This window comes from Athene noctua, chromosome 1 (genome assembly GCF_965140245.1).
Source record: "Athene noctua chromosome 1, bAthNoc1.hap1.1, whole genome shotgun sequence".
In the NCBI taxonomy this organism is placed as follows: domain Eukaryota; kingdom Metazoa; phylum Chordata; class Aves; order Strigiformes; family Strigidae; genus Athene; species Athene noctua.
In genome coordinates, this window is record NC_134037.1 from 90,208,678 (window position 1) to 90,223,706 (window position 15,029).

The 15,029-nt window shown below is 37.2% G+C and overlaps 1 protein-coding gene across 2 annotated transcripts in view; it reads right to left on the minus strand.

Annotated features, from left to right (window-relative positions):
* The window catches only part of SMYD3 (SET and MYND domain containing 3), a 429,108-nt gene that overhangs the window by 406,571 nt on the left and 7,508 nt on the right, over positions 1 to 15,029 (minus strand). The window lies entirely within an intron of this gene.

Here is a 15,029-nt window from a genome sequence, read left to right on the forward strand (position 1 = left end):
GCACCTTTGTTTTGAGCGGAAATATCTGGTTCCAATCTCACATTAGATTCCCCCAGAGCCTGGCCAGGGCTCAAGGAAGAAGTTAAGGGAGTTTCTCTGTTCATGTGCAAAATGTCTCCATGACTCTGTAACTGTATTCACACATAAAGAAAGGGAAAAATACATTTAAGACAGCTACATCCTCCATGTATCTTTCATTAACGATTACCTACTGAGTTAACAGTTTCGGTTCAGGGCCTGTTGCTCAGGCTTCAACGCTTCCACCTTTTACAGCAGAATAGGTGGTTTGTTATAACTTAGTATAATACCTGTCAGCACAATGGTTATCAGTTATAAAATACACAGGTTTCATCTATAGGTCAACTCTGGCATGGGCCTGTTGTCCAAGCCTTAGCACTTCACCACGTGAAGCATGTTACAGGGGACATTGTGACAGCTCCACATGGGGTAGCATCCTGTTACTTATTAAAATCAGTCCATTCTCTTGGTAATCAGAAAATCAGCTCACCTCCCCTCTGTGGAGGCAGACAAGGACAGCCATACCCATCACATGGTGCCCCTAGCTTTCAGTTCCTGAGCTCACCCTCCTGTGCACCCCTGCCCCACAAAAAAGTTACCTTAAGAAGGCACATTCCCTTTTAAAAACATATTTCATTTTGTTTACAAAATAGATTGACTTTGCATTATTTCAACCTAGTTTCTCCTAACTTACAGAATGCAACTAATAACAGTATCAGCTGACTGATACTCTCTTTATAATTTCCTATTTAGCAACACATGCCTCTCACCAGAACCGTTAACGATTTTTTTGTTGTTTGGTTTTTCAGCATAATAGTCTGTTTCTTCTTACCACAGAATAGCTGAAGAATACATGATGTCAAATTGTCTCGTTTCATGACACAAACTAGTCCGAGGAAAACGTCACTGCAGGATTAAAAACAGTCCTGAATTGCAAAACTAAAGCTAAATAAAAGCTCTGTCCTTCTCTATGGCATACTAGCTTTTGCTTTTTTTTTTTTTTTTTTTTAAAATCTGGTATGTATGACAACCATGGAGAAAGAACATCTTTTAACTAGAAGTGAAACTGAATTGACTCTGGCAGAAGTTAATACAGAACTCTTGTAAAGTTCAGCTCCCTTAAAATCCGTGCACATATAAAAGATATCTGTCAGCAGAAAAACAGCTGGCAAATTCTTTTTTTTTTTTAATCAAATAAATCTTTCCTCATGCAAATGTCTGTTACATGATCAGGTAACTGTTCTACTGTACTCTGTATGCTTTAAATTAATTCTGAGACATCAAAACCATTTCAAAGAAGATTCTGTGATTGCAGAAATGGTCCCATAGAGACAAATGATGTAAAACATACTCAGTGATTCACAGCAACTGCAGGTGATATATATAGATTTTGTGCACAGCCCGTTACAACTGAATGTGGAAGACTGCGATACTGCCTAATATTTCCCCAATAAAATTCACAATTTAGATTTTTTTCAGGTCAGAGGTAGTGGTTATTCATTCCATATAATAACAGCATATTTAAATTTTATATTCTATATCATATATTCAAAATGGAGTTTGTTTTTTTTTAAAGCAGTTCCACACATCTTTTTCAGAGCCTGACTTGTTTTAGTTCTTCACAGTCATTTTGTTTCTCATTAGCAATTTCATTTCTCGGCTGGCAGAGTAATCATCAAATGCATCAAGCATCAGTAGCCAGACCAAGCAAATAATTATTTCTTAGACACGTACAGAGCTTTAGATTATAGCTAGTGTCTACAGAAGGAGTTTTAATCGCTTCAGCAATATAAGTGACTGGTTTCCAATTTAAGACCTAAAATTGAGCATCTTCTAACCACAGTGGCCCATATTCACTGTTCACGTTGTTAGACAATTCCCAATAAAACAGATCTATCATTTAAAGATAACTTTGCTTTTCAATGTTGAATATGCTTCCTTGTCTGCCAGAAAGATAACCACGAGCACTGAGGATATATTTACATCTGGGGGAGAACCTGCAAATTAAAGCCAGTGAGTGTCTGAGCACAAGGAACCAACCCACCTTATACTATCAACGTGATTGGACTCCCTCCTCATCTTTCTGTTTTGAAACTTCTGTTTCTTCCCCAGCTGGGTTAGGTTTTTTAAGTAATTCTGCAACCAGAATTAATTAAAAGAGCCAACCTCCAGAAAAAGTCAGCCATCCAGTGTCATAGGATGGAATCAATCATGAGGAGGGAACAAAGATTTAAATAAAACTGCATCAACTGTATCTTGTATCACAAAATGTTATGCAGAATAGTTTACAAGAGCAGGAAAGAAAACCATGTAGGCCTTCCTTGTACATACACTGTACATAAATCAGGCTTTAAAATTAAAACTTGATTTTCTAAGCATTGAAATTCAAATCCGGAGTCCAAGTTTTAACCAGAAGTAACTTCAGTAAATTAATTGTTTAATAACCTTATGGTCCTGAAAAATGCTGCAGGCTTACTGTTTCAGGTCTTCTGCAAATAATGGAGGAAGAATTTACAAGGGAAAAGCAAGAAGTGTAAGGGTCTAAATAAAAATGCAATACCAAAATATATGGAGATCTAAAAGATTTTTTTTTTCCCTGTCAGGAATGTGAAATGCACATTTCACCAGTGCTGTAACAGATGTTCTGAGTTCTCACATACTCTTGGAGTGTAATTTTCTAATTCACCGCAGCATCTTATGGAAATGAAATAGCAAGAGTAAGCATTCATTTCCTGAAGCTTGAGTTCAAATCCTGATTAGGCCACAAATGAAGTTAAACAGCTCATTCCTACAAGATGATGCATCTCCCATGCCTTATGTCCAATGTCTAGTCACTTCAACAGGAGTAGATACACCTACACACCTCCTAAGGTCAGACCTTGTGTTCACAGGGAAAAGAGAGCTACAGACTTAAGGCTCACTGAATGGTCCTTTTGCAACTGCAAAAGCATCTCAAAAACAGAGTATAACTTCAAAACTCAGATTAGCTGAGGCACGTGGAAGGCATCAATTAAAATTACTGTTGTAGAGCACCAGCTCCTATTCTCTAGGAAGGAGATACAACTGCACTCTGGCTGCCTAGAAAACAAAACTAAAAGTATCATCAAGCTGTAGTTAATTTTGTTTTGGTGGTTTTCATTTGTTTTCTTGCTGCTGGCTATTTTGCAAGTAGGTAGACAGACTTCATTTGTTATTTTCCCTTTTTTTCTTTTTTTTTTTTTTTTTTAAAAACTTACCTATCTATATACACACACAGAGAAATTCAACACCTGTCAAGAAAGATGGAGTTGTCCAAGTCTTGGGTCCTACAGCCCTAAGTAACAGATCAGTCACCAGCACAACTGGTAGGGTGGGTGGGGGGTAGGATTCACACAGAACTATTGAAATAAATAATCTTACTTCTTATATAGAGAAGGGATTAATATATTTGCAATTAGGGAAACATTAGGCTTTCCATCAAGAGCAGTGCTACCATAACTGTAACAGCTTTTCCTTTAAACCCTTATAGTGCCTAAAGATCTGTCTGCTAATAGGACAGGTTGCTTTCTATACACACAATATTACTAAGCATATCCAATACGTAGTAATAACATACTGACACTTGTGGAATGCTACTCTTCTCAAACACAGTCCATTTGCAGTCTACATTTCTGATGTGATTAAAAACATTCAAATAGTTCAAAACCACAACTCTGAGTATTATATGTAAATATTCAGTCTTCCCCACACAAAATGAGAAGAGTGACTTCTGTATCACTAATTCCTACAGATTAGACTCACACACACTTCTAAACCAACAAGTAACGCAAAATTAAACCTCGTGGCTTCCATGTGAGTTCAGCAGAACAATGAGAACTACATAAGAAAGTGGTTTTGATCAATTCGTCATTCGTATCCTTGAGAGTTAGTTTCTAATTTGTTATGCATGTTTACAACATGTTGACACATCCTACCTAAATACTACTTCTGTATCTGTCATTGATCTTTTCAATTAGCATCTTTTCACTGAAAACTGAGCATGCAATTAAAAAAAAAAAATCTGAGGACACTGCTAAGCCTTTTTAGACCCATTAACTTTTTAAAATGTTGAGTATTAAAGTGAGTTTAGAGGAAAAGACAAAAGCAACTACAAATTGTTGCTTAGGGAAAAAAAAAAAAAAAAGGCAAACAGAACAGTGGTTTTGCCTGACATAGAGAAGTAATTTTTTTTACCTGGATAATTCTTGTGTTAGGCTAATTCTAGAAACAATCCAAAGTTATGGTAAATCAGGCTTTCTCCAGGCATATTTTGTAAGTCTCCAGGCTTTAAAAAAAGTAATTAAAAACAAAAATCACACTAACTAGGCATTTTCTTGCTTATATGAGCAATGACACCTTTTATTAATAATTTTTTTTAACATTTCAACTTCATATCCAGTTACAAAACCAAAGTTTTCCCATTGTTTGAATTTTTCTTAGTCATGTTAAGTTTTTGTTGACCATATTCCTATGTTTAAAAAAACAAAACCCAACCTCTTCTCACATATAAAACATTTAAGTGCTGGAAAACAATGATACAAAAAAAGTCAATCTTGAAATAAAAGCATGAATCCTCCTACCCTCACACCAACATATTTCTGACACTACTATATTTCATGTAGTAATTTTTTTTTTCCCCTTCTACTAATCTAATGCAGTTTCAGATGAATGTATTGTAAAGCAGCACACGAAAGAATATTTTTAATCGTACCTATAAAAATCATGTCCATTTACTTCCTCTCCAAACTGCACTGATCCTCTTTAGTGTTCCTGGTGAACACAGGTAGTAGCTGCCCAGGGAATGAACATTCCAGTAACATGTCCTGGAAAAATTCTTCATCTTATTTGGAAACAGTTTAGTTTACATGACAAACTAGGACACATCAGCCCTCTGTAAGGAAACTCTTTGGCCCTGGAGTGCCCTGAAAAACCAAGCCCCAGAGGGTGAAGCCCAGGCAGCTGTTGCAGGGTACAAGTGCTGAAAGGAAACCACAGTTCCTGAAGATACTCGGGGCCAGGCTCGGCTTGTAGTGTGTAATGAAGAAATAAAGTGTGAAGCAACTGACCTGGACACAGAGCACCCAGAAATACCTACCTTAGCACTACCTAAATAGCATTCTTGGGGTGTTTAAAGCAAATACAAGAGCAGCAGCTGCACTGACAATCCCCTACCCTGCGGCATAATTAAGAATCTTATAATCTTTCAGCATGAGGAGGAGGGACATTTGCTTTCAAGTCAGTCTACTGCTGAAATAGGCTAGGAAATTAAAGTGTGTAATTGGAAAACATTGCTCTTCATGGACAGTGCTATAGGAACTACAATCACATCAACATACAATGTTTATGCTTACTGTAGACATAAAATAAGCATCAACTTTCTATTGACAAGGCTTTGTCAACACACAGTTGTGCCAAGTAGATGAAAAGCCTAATGTGAAGCAAGAAAAAAATACTCTAAAAGTTGTAAATTTTTTTCCAGTAAGTGCTATGACATTAACATAGAATAAAATAGGATTTTTATATGAAGGATTCTTCCAAAAGCCTGATACTGAAGCCATTACCATACGAAGCTTTGCAGTAAATCTCATTAAGTAACAAATTGATTTGGTGTCCTACCACAACCATATTACCTTGTAGTACACAGTGCCAGCAGTAACCTTACTGCTATAATAAAACTTGTTTCCCCAAATGCACACTGTATTTATTTGTTAATTATATCCTCAGTGACTGTAACAAAAATCAAGAAGGAGGAATTAATGGATTTTTTTAAAAAATAATTTGATCTGAAGTTGTTCAGGAAATAATTTAGTTCTTATTTTTGTGAAGTTATTTAGAGACTGTTAAAACAATTTTCTATTTCAGCTACAACATAAATTTAAGAGAACATACTTTTCTCCCAATTAAAATTAATCCATTTTTTTTATTGTGCAAGAAGCATACATATACATAGAACCAAAACACACATGAACAAAAAAATGCACTTCTGGGAATTACCAGTTCTAGGAAACTGTTGTCTGAAAAGCGGATTCATTGCCCAGTGTTGCAATAAGTCAATAATCACACACTCAGGAGAGACATTATTTGTTTTAGGGTTGCACAGGTTTTGGCACTTGGTGGTTTCCCACAAATCAAATACAGTAATGGAACTTTGCATGCTATATTTATACATAAAACCTGCAGAGTTAGTAATTTTCCAAGTCCATCCCCTCTACGATGATTGGTTAGTAATACACATACAATTATAATACTGCTGACAATACTTCTATTACTACGCATGCTCAGGTGAAGGGTCTTCACCTGGGCAAGGGTCTTGACCTATAGGCATGATTTTTAGGATTATAATGAGGGTAGTTCAGCTAAGGATACATGGACCTTGAGTTTGCTTGTGAAGTTGGCAGTGTATCCTCTTTGGGGTCTAAAGGCTCCAGGATGTCCTTGCTCAAAGGCAGCTATCTACTTGTTCTGATTAGGGATGCCTTCGGCTTTAACATACACAAAGAACACCTTTCTTGACCTAAGCATAATATTGCTACATTATTCTAAAAATCTAACCTTCAACAATATGAATTTAAAAACATTAAACTGTTTTCTCTCTTTACTATAAATTCTGATAGGAGATAAGAGGAGGAATGAGTCCAGCAATTTTGTTTTTCCTGACTCTGAATTCACATTCCCAGCAGCAGTAAAAACAAGACATTCACTATCAAAGACAGTCTTTACTTGATAGGTACTAATCTGGGAAAAGCTAGAGGTCATTTATCTCCACCAGTTGGAACGAATACTAAGGACACATTGCAAGATACAGCCAAAACACCTGCTCTACTAAAGGCTACTAGAAGTTTGTGGCAAAACTGGAAGTGTTTCAAAGCTGAGAAAAGTTTCTAACCTTGACTGCTCACAGAATGAGGCAGGATGGCAGGGGAGGGGAAGGTTTCTGTTGCAGAAACCTGGTGGAAAGCACAGCCTGGGATGACATTACTAAACCTACAACCACTGATTAAACATTGTCTTAAGGCATAAATTCTACACAATAAGCTTATGCATACATTATAGTTTGTAGCTATTATCTGCAATAAACTGATAATCAGTCATTAACTTCTGAGTAAAACAGACAACTGGCAAACTATTTCATGCCTCGAAGAATTTACAGCAAAAGGGAGAGGTAAACACACAGTGCAGGTGACTTTGTATCAGGAAAATAAAATTAATATTTTAAAATGCCATTATCTTCCAGCTATAAAATGGATTGACATCAAGATGTCCCAAGAAACGCAGTTTTTAAAACTGATACTGAATCCTTACGTGCTATCAAGCAGAAAAGCAAGCATAATCTTTCAATTAATAACAAACAGCTATTAGTAAAGTACTTTTTAGTAGAAATTAATTTATAATTAAAGCCTATATAAACATATCAGAATGAGTACCAAATACATGCTTCACAAGCAGCACTAACTACAAGGGTCATAAAATAGTATGTGTATAGACAGTTACAGTTTGTAAGACTCTATGGGGGGAGGTTAAAAAGAAGATATGAAAATTAAAAATTAATAAGTCTACAGTACAGTTGTTCTGAACAGACGTATTCCCAAAGTCACAACTCCCAAGGCAATCTCTCAGGATGAGGAATTTGATTCCATAATTTATTCTGAAGCACTGGAGTCCTGTAAATTATTTCATCTCCCTCAAAGCAGATTAATAAGGGAAGGAACACTGCAGGACAAGTGACCAGAGCCCTACACCAGCTTCCCCCAACAGAAAGCTAAACATCGCTGTATTCTGTGCACACGAAACACACTGATGAGAGCTGCCTGTTCACGGAGGCAGAATGTGTCCTTTAATAATTAAATTTCTCACGAGATTCAGGAACAAGATAAGAGGCTAAAACCAACTTTGAAACAGAATATTCAGAAGTGCAGGTAACGCCCACGTTCATTGGTATGAACTGTGATACCTACATGCTCTTCCACCATCAGGCAGCATAACCACCCTGATGCCACGACACACACAGCCCCAGGCTCTCCAGCTACATATCTAGCATTGGTGCTTCCATCCCATAGCTCTCCCAGCCAAATACAAAGACACAACTTTCTACTGCCCAGACCAAAATGCAGTTCCCTCCACACCAGTTTGCATACAGATTCTTATAGACCATTTCCATTAAGAAAATCTGTTTATTGAAAATGCTTTTATCCTCTCCTTAAGATGCTTCTCAACTTCAGGAAATTCAAATCTTGTGCAGAAATTTTGAATCTCTTCCCAGACCTGTATTATTCCATTTTCTCAGACCTGTATTTTCTATTTCCATTTCCCCTTCATGCTTTTAAATGTTCTCATGAGTCACACAGAGAGGCCACAGCCTTGTAACTTTGCAGAGAAAATAAGCACTGTAGGTCTGACCTTTCAAAACTCTGAGATGCTTACACGCACATGCAAAAATCAGAAAGCATATTTCACAACCCGCCATACCATACATACATTGTTACTTTAGATTCCATCTACGAAATTCTCTCTTTGATTTGGTAAGTGATTTATATTACAATATCATCCACAGCAGGCCAGTGCTTTAAAAAACTGACATGAGCTGTTTACGATCAGTTTTTCCCAGAGATACTTAATAACGCTTCTGCTTAGAGCAGCTCTCTAGCTTATGTCTCCTGAGCCCATTTCAGGTAAGCAATTTTTCACACTAATGTTTTCTTTAGTCTGTTGTAATTCAGATTCCAGTGGTCCCTTCTCTGTTCTTCTATGGCATCACTTAGGTTGCTTTTTTCCCCCACACATACACAGGTTTTTTGGCCCAAGGACAAGCAAGTTTCACAGCTTTTGAAGCTGGGAGGAATCATCATATGATCTAGCACCATAATATTCTGATCTGGCAAACTGCACGGGCCATAAAGTTTCACACAGCAAAGCTTTCAGCTCTGGCAGAATTAGGACATATCTTAGAAATTTTTAAAAGACATGTTAATTCTAAATATACATATAAACCTGTTGCTGTTGGACTTTTTCCTAGTGGTACTATTAAATTTATATCAGATATGCCTTTTGCAGCCCATAATCCCTTTTTAAGATACTCAAGTGGGCTAAGGTCAAATACTGCCCCTAAGGTGATAGGCAAATATATAATTAAAATATTTTCTATTTTACATACTATGAACAACTTCTAAGAATATGGGTGAACGCAATAAACTTGAAATTGCTCTCAAATAGGTAAGCAAGGAAAGATTTTATTCAATTTCACAGATTAAGCCAGCAACAAAACAAGGGCTCTAATCCTCCAATTATGTATCTAAATTACAAAGTCATCCTTTATCTCTTGTGTCCCTCATGCATGCATTAAAAATACCCATCAGCTGAGAATATCTTCAGTTTTATACACAAGCAAGGCAAATTAAAAAGGAGACGAGCACTGCCATTCTTTGCTTTGATTGACACCCTATCCCAAGTTGTGTTCTCAGATTGTCCACAAAGACTTCATCTGGTAGCAGAAAGGAAGGAAAATGACAACCAGCCTTACAAGTGAGAAATCTTACAATAGTCTCTTCAGATAAAAACAGAAGTGACATGCAAAGGGAGCTTCTATAAAAGCAGTAAAGAGGAAGAGTAGAGTAAACCTTTCCTGAAACACTGAATAAAACAAACACCATAAAAATAAACCTACTGAAGTCTTGATAAATCCAGTAACTTCCTAATCAATGAGAAGTGAGTTGAATATGTATTTCAACAAAAACACACATCACCTTCCATACATTTATGTATTTTTAATCCTAAATCCTACAAGGGGACATTAACTCAACACAAGTGAATCCAGCCTATTTTATATATATGCAACAGGATTCTCCAGTCAGCACACTTTTCAGTAGAAAGGTGAGTCCAGGAAAACCACCCTACCCCAAGTTTCCACAAAGTCTTTAAAGGGGCCTAATTGTTTTGCATACAACACTCAGCATGTCCACACGCCTTATGGAGTTTAATTAAAAATCTAATTTAAGTAGTTTTGACTTATCAGAACACACAATAAGGCACTAACCATATAAAACAGTGTAATTCAATCAAAATGACTGCCAAAGTGCCAAAGGCTATTAAGTGGCAGCAAAACCCACATATGAGCAATACACACACTGACTGCATGTCTAAAAATCTATTAGAAGGTTATCTATTATTAGGTATCTATTAGAAGCGGCAAATTAACTTGTTTCAGTAACTAGGTTGCTAACTAATAGCCTTTATAACTCTCACTATTATCACACCTGATCTGTCACTCTCTTTAGTGCTCATCAGCACAATTCATCTAACATCTCTGCCATGGAAAGGAACAATCTTAGATTAAGAGATACTATTCTGTGCTTATTTTGGGAAATAAAACCAAAACAACCCATTATTCTGTAATAGATTTTATTGAAGATAAAATACATGTGATAGATATCTGACATCAGGTGTAAAACAGATATAGCTATCTCATGTGGATTACTGCATAGCCTGGTTTTTTTCCTGGGGCAAAAACTTCAGCTAAATCTATTATCACATGTTCAGTTTCATACCATATTTCAATAAATTGTTTCCACAGCTATTCTATCTGTTGTACAGCAATACCAACTAACAAGATTGTTGTTTTAGCAAATGACTGGCTACCTGGCTATTTACAAATTTTACCCACTAGTCATATTAAAACACAGACACTTATGAACCTAAATTTCTGAAGTTTTCTGTGCCATTTTTTAATCTTTCAGTCTGGTTTTGCTTCTTCAGAAATCTGGACTAAGATACATTCAACAACTAGAGGACTTGGAATCAATGCATCACAGAAATCAAAGTGAACTACAGAGAGTACAGATCCACATCAATATTCATCCAATGCTTAGAATACCTGGATCCAGAGTTTGATCAAAAAAAAATCTCAATTTTTTTTCAGAGGGAATTAAATTGCAGTGCATTAGCCTGGCACAAACCTTTATCATCACATACAATATTCAATAAAGATTCCTAGCACAACGATCTGCAAAGCAGTACTTAAGTTTATTCCTCACACATGGACAAGTTGCATAGAAATGGAAAAAGTAAAATTTGTGAGATATACTTGTATACACAGCAAGTGTTCCTCAGTACACCACTTAGAGGAGCTTCAGGCTCTATTACTGTGATGGAAAATAGCAGCCACGCCACAGCAAGAAGAGGTGCTACAGTTTCCTTTCTCAGGGAGAAGTGCTTAAAAAAAAAAAAGGGGGGGGGACGGGACGGACAAACCCAACAAGATGGCACTCCAGTTTGAACCTTTATGTTAAAATAAGCTGCTTTCAAGCTTTGCTTAACAAATAAAAATAAGTTTCTGGCCTTTGAGAAGCATGAAGTACACTGAACAAAGATTCTAGATAGGAAACATCCATAGTTTATTTCATTCAGCATTCCCTGAGACAAATCTTTCCTCTTCGAGAGCAACACTTCACCAAACATCTTGTCTCAATTTCTCTACCCCTATTCTACAATAATCCTTGCCACTACCAGGAATGCCACCACCACAGAAATTGTCTTTTAAGGTCACTAGTACACACTCTTAGAAGTTGAATGAGCCATTTGAATAAAATTGTGTGAATGAGCCATATTCATTTGAATTGTAAAAAAATAGTTGATAAGTCTTTTTACTCCCTCTTTTTCCATTATGATCTTTTGTTCCTTCCCTGCACTTCTACATTGCAATCACTCCTAATCATACCCTCCTAAGACGTCCTTCTCACACTTTGTGGCTTTTTTCCTTTGAATCCTAAACCTGATTACACAGGCAGCACACAAACCCTAAATGCATGTCCAAGCAACCCATCCCCAATGAAGTCAAAAGTTGTGTTCCCTGCCTATTGACCGCAGGATCGGGTGCTCTGATACTCAGAGGCCAAGAAGAAAGTTTACTTTAAAAAAAAATATTCAGTCTTTAATTTCACTTAAGCTTGAGCAATCAAGCTAATAGCAGAACAAGCCCTGAGCTGAAGGCAGTTAGTAGCTAAAATGATAAACAGGAAAACTAAATATTGCATGAACATGGGATTACAACCTGAGTTAGCACAGGAATTACTCACCGGTATTCAGCCAATTGTGCCACTTGGCATTGACCCTACAGTCATCAGGATGCCTTTGGGAATGATTCAAAACTTTACCTTGGCCTCTAAATAAAACCTCCCATTCAGCTGCAGAGGCACACTGTGAAAAATGCAACTGCAGGAATTAAGCACAGATCCTGAAATAAGTAAAACCAGTGACAAAAATAAAGTCAGAAAAATCAAGACACTCCTATGTAACCAAGACATCAGCCAAAATGAAAATATTTTCTTTTGTGGCAAGAAACAACTGAAAATGTCTGCAGTGTTTCTTCTTACTAAACAGAAGATAATAGAAAATGCTTCTGGGGAAGTCAAATATGGTGAAACGTGACCAGGTAAGGGAATGAAGGTGGGGTCTGATTTCCCAGGACTACAGGGCAGAAAAAAAAATTCACATCCACACTGACAAGCCAGGTGGTCCTGCACTCCTGAAACACCTGTAAGAGCTTGGAAACTTCCCTAACTGCCCTTTTTTAAGGTTTCATTCTTAGCTACAGCAGACTAAAAGTTAGCTATTACCAGAAGACACAGCCCAGACTGTCCAACCTTGACCCATCCCTTCAACAGCCACTTCAGCTTCTCTCTTCCCCCAGCAATAATTTGATTCAAGGGCACTAACAGTTTTTTATATTTTGGAAAAGTATATTTTCTCCCAGTTTATCTCCACACTAGTATATCATAGGTCAGAAAAGCAACAAAGCTGCCAAACAAAAAGCAGAAGGAGCATGCAGGAAGGAGATCAAGGACTCAAGGGAGCAGCTGCCCTTTCAGCAGCTCCTAGCTGGCACATTGGGTAGGTTGTCATGCAGATCCGTACACCACTTTAGAACATGAATAAGTGGGGTGGAGAGATGCCAAAAATTCTGTAAGCCTCACCTATATTATTTTGAATAATTCAAAACAACTGCTGTGACTAGCTCTGAAGACAACTGTAGATTCTTCAAGGGGAAAACACATCATCCCATATGGCAAATAGCACATAGTGGCTTTTGAGCATGGCCACAATGGAAGCAACCACTAACAATCAATTCCAATGCCTATGGACAAGATACCATTAACAGTGCTTGAAGAATTTAAACACTAAATTCCCTAACATGGTGTAAAACTTTCAGCAGTTTACACAAAATGAAAAAAACTCTCAGAAGATATCTGAAACTAATTTGTGTCAATACATATTACATTAGCTAGAAGTTGCCCATATTTTAATCAATTCTGTTTCCCTCGTAGCGCTAATTTTAATTTTGTACTTGCACAATTACAATTCACTCTAAGAAAGTTAATACTAAAGATAATCCAATTCACAAACTTATTTTCATGGTGTTATTTACCACAAGCAAAGAATATTCATGCAGAACATATTAGTATTTTAAAACTTTAATATAATGGACTGCACTATGCAAAAAAGAAATATAGTATCAGGTGTGGATTGCAGATACATAGTAAAGTCTAAATTCGGAAGAATTTACAAGATGACTACGATTTAAGTTGTAGCTTGATAAGGCAACAATTTTAATATAATACCTTTCAAATTACAGAGTAGTATAAGCATAGAAATTGTAAACACAAAAATCACAACGCAGTAAGACCTTTAGGGAATTTTAAAGCATGGCTAAACTTACATTTTCATTTTCTGTAAATAACAGACATGGCAATTAACACTTGACCTGGGAGAATTTATTTTTGGCAATGCCTATCCATCTTTTATTTTTTCTGTTATTAAGAGGGGCAAAGCCAAGTTAGAAGCAGAAGGCATTAACAGTAACTTTGAGACTGCAAGGCAGAGCAGGAAGGGAAAAATGAGATGGGCAAAGACCCACACCTTGCCTAAAGCAAGCCCAGAGCACCCAAAGCAGTAAGGAGGCACAGAGCAAGGACCAAAACACTGCACAATGGAGAGGGTTTATGGCAAACAGAACCTGAATTACATTCCCAAAACAAATCTCCAAGGGAAAGAAACAGTCACGCAAGGAAAACACCTACCAAGGGATATTCCTAACAGCAACACTGGAAACTCTTGACCACCCTGAAGGGTGCTGTGAGAAAGGCAAACCAAATCAATGGGCAGGCCAGGACACCTTAGTATGAATGCTATCCTGAATGCCAGAGCTGCCAGGTTGCTCCAACCTTCACTATTGCTGTTAGATGACATGGAGGAAGGACACTGTCTTCTTAGGTAAACGCTACTTTTTTTAGGCTATTAGTCATTCAGCTAGATAGAAACATTTCTGTTTGTGCAATTTCTCAGGTCTTCGGAAACATCACCATCTCACACATCTCCATGGAACCTGAAATTCTGATTCTTTGTATAGCTCATGTCTCACATACAATTTGGTTTCACACCCTTTGCCCTTACTCCACACAAAATCAGATATATCGAAAGACAAGAGCACAGCAACTGCACTCCTAACTGGTTAGTCAGAAATGCTACATCAAGTCATAGCATGTAATTCCCAGGATTATCCTACCTTGGAAGCACAAAAACGTGCCTGCTCCTAATAGTCCACACAGTGATTACCACTGATCAGATATAATTTGTTTATAGTCCTCTACTTTTGTTGTTGTTTAACCCCAGCCATCAACTAAGCACCATGCAGCCAATCACTCCTCCCCCTGCCCAGTGGGATGGGGAGGAGAAATGAAAAAAGTAAAACTCAGAGGTTGAGATAACAGCTTAGTAACTAAAATAATTTATAAAAACAATGATAATATAATTATAGTAATTAAAAGAATATAATAAAAAAGAGAGAGAAATAAAACCCAAGAGAAGACAAGTGATGCACAATGCAATTGCTCACCACCTGCTGACTGATGCCCAAGCAGCGATCCACACCTCCTGCTCAACTCTCCCTGAGCTTATATACTGAGCATGACATCCTGTGGTATGGAATATCCCTTTGTCTCATT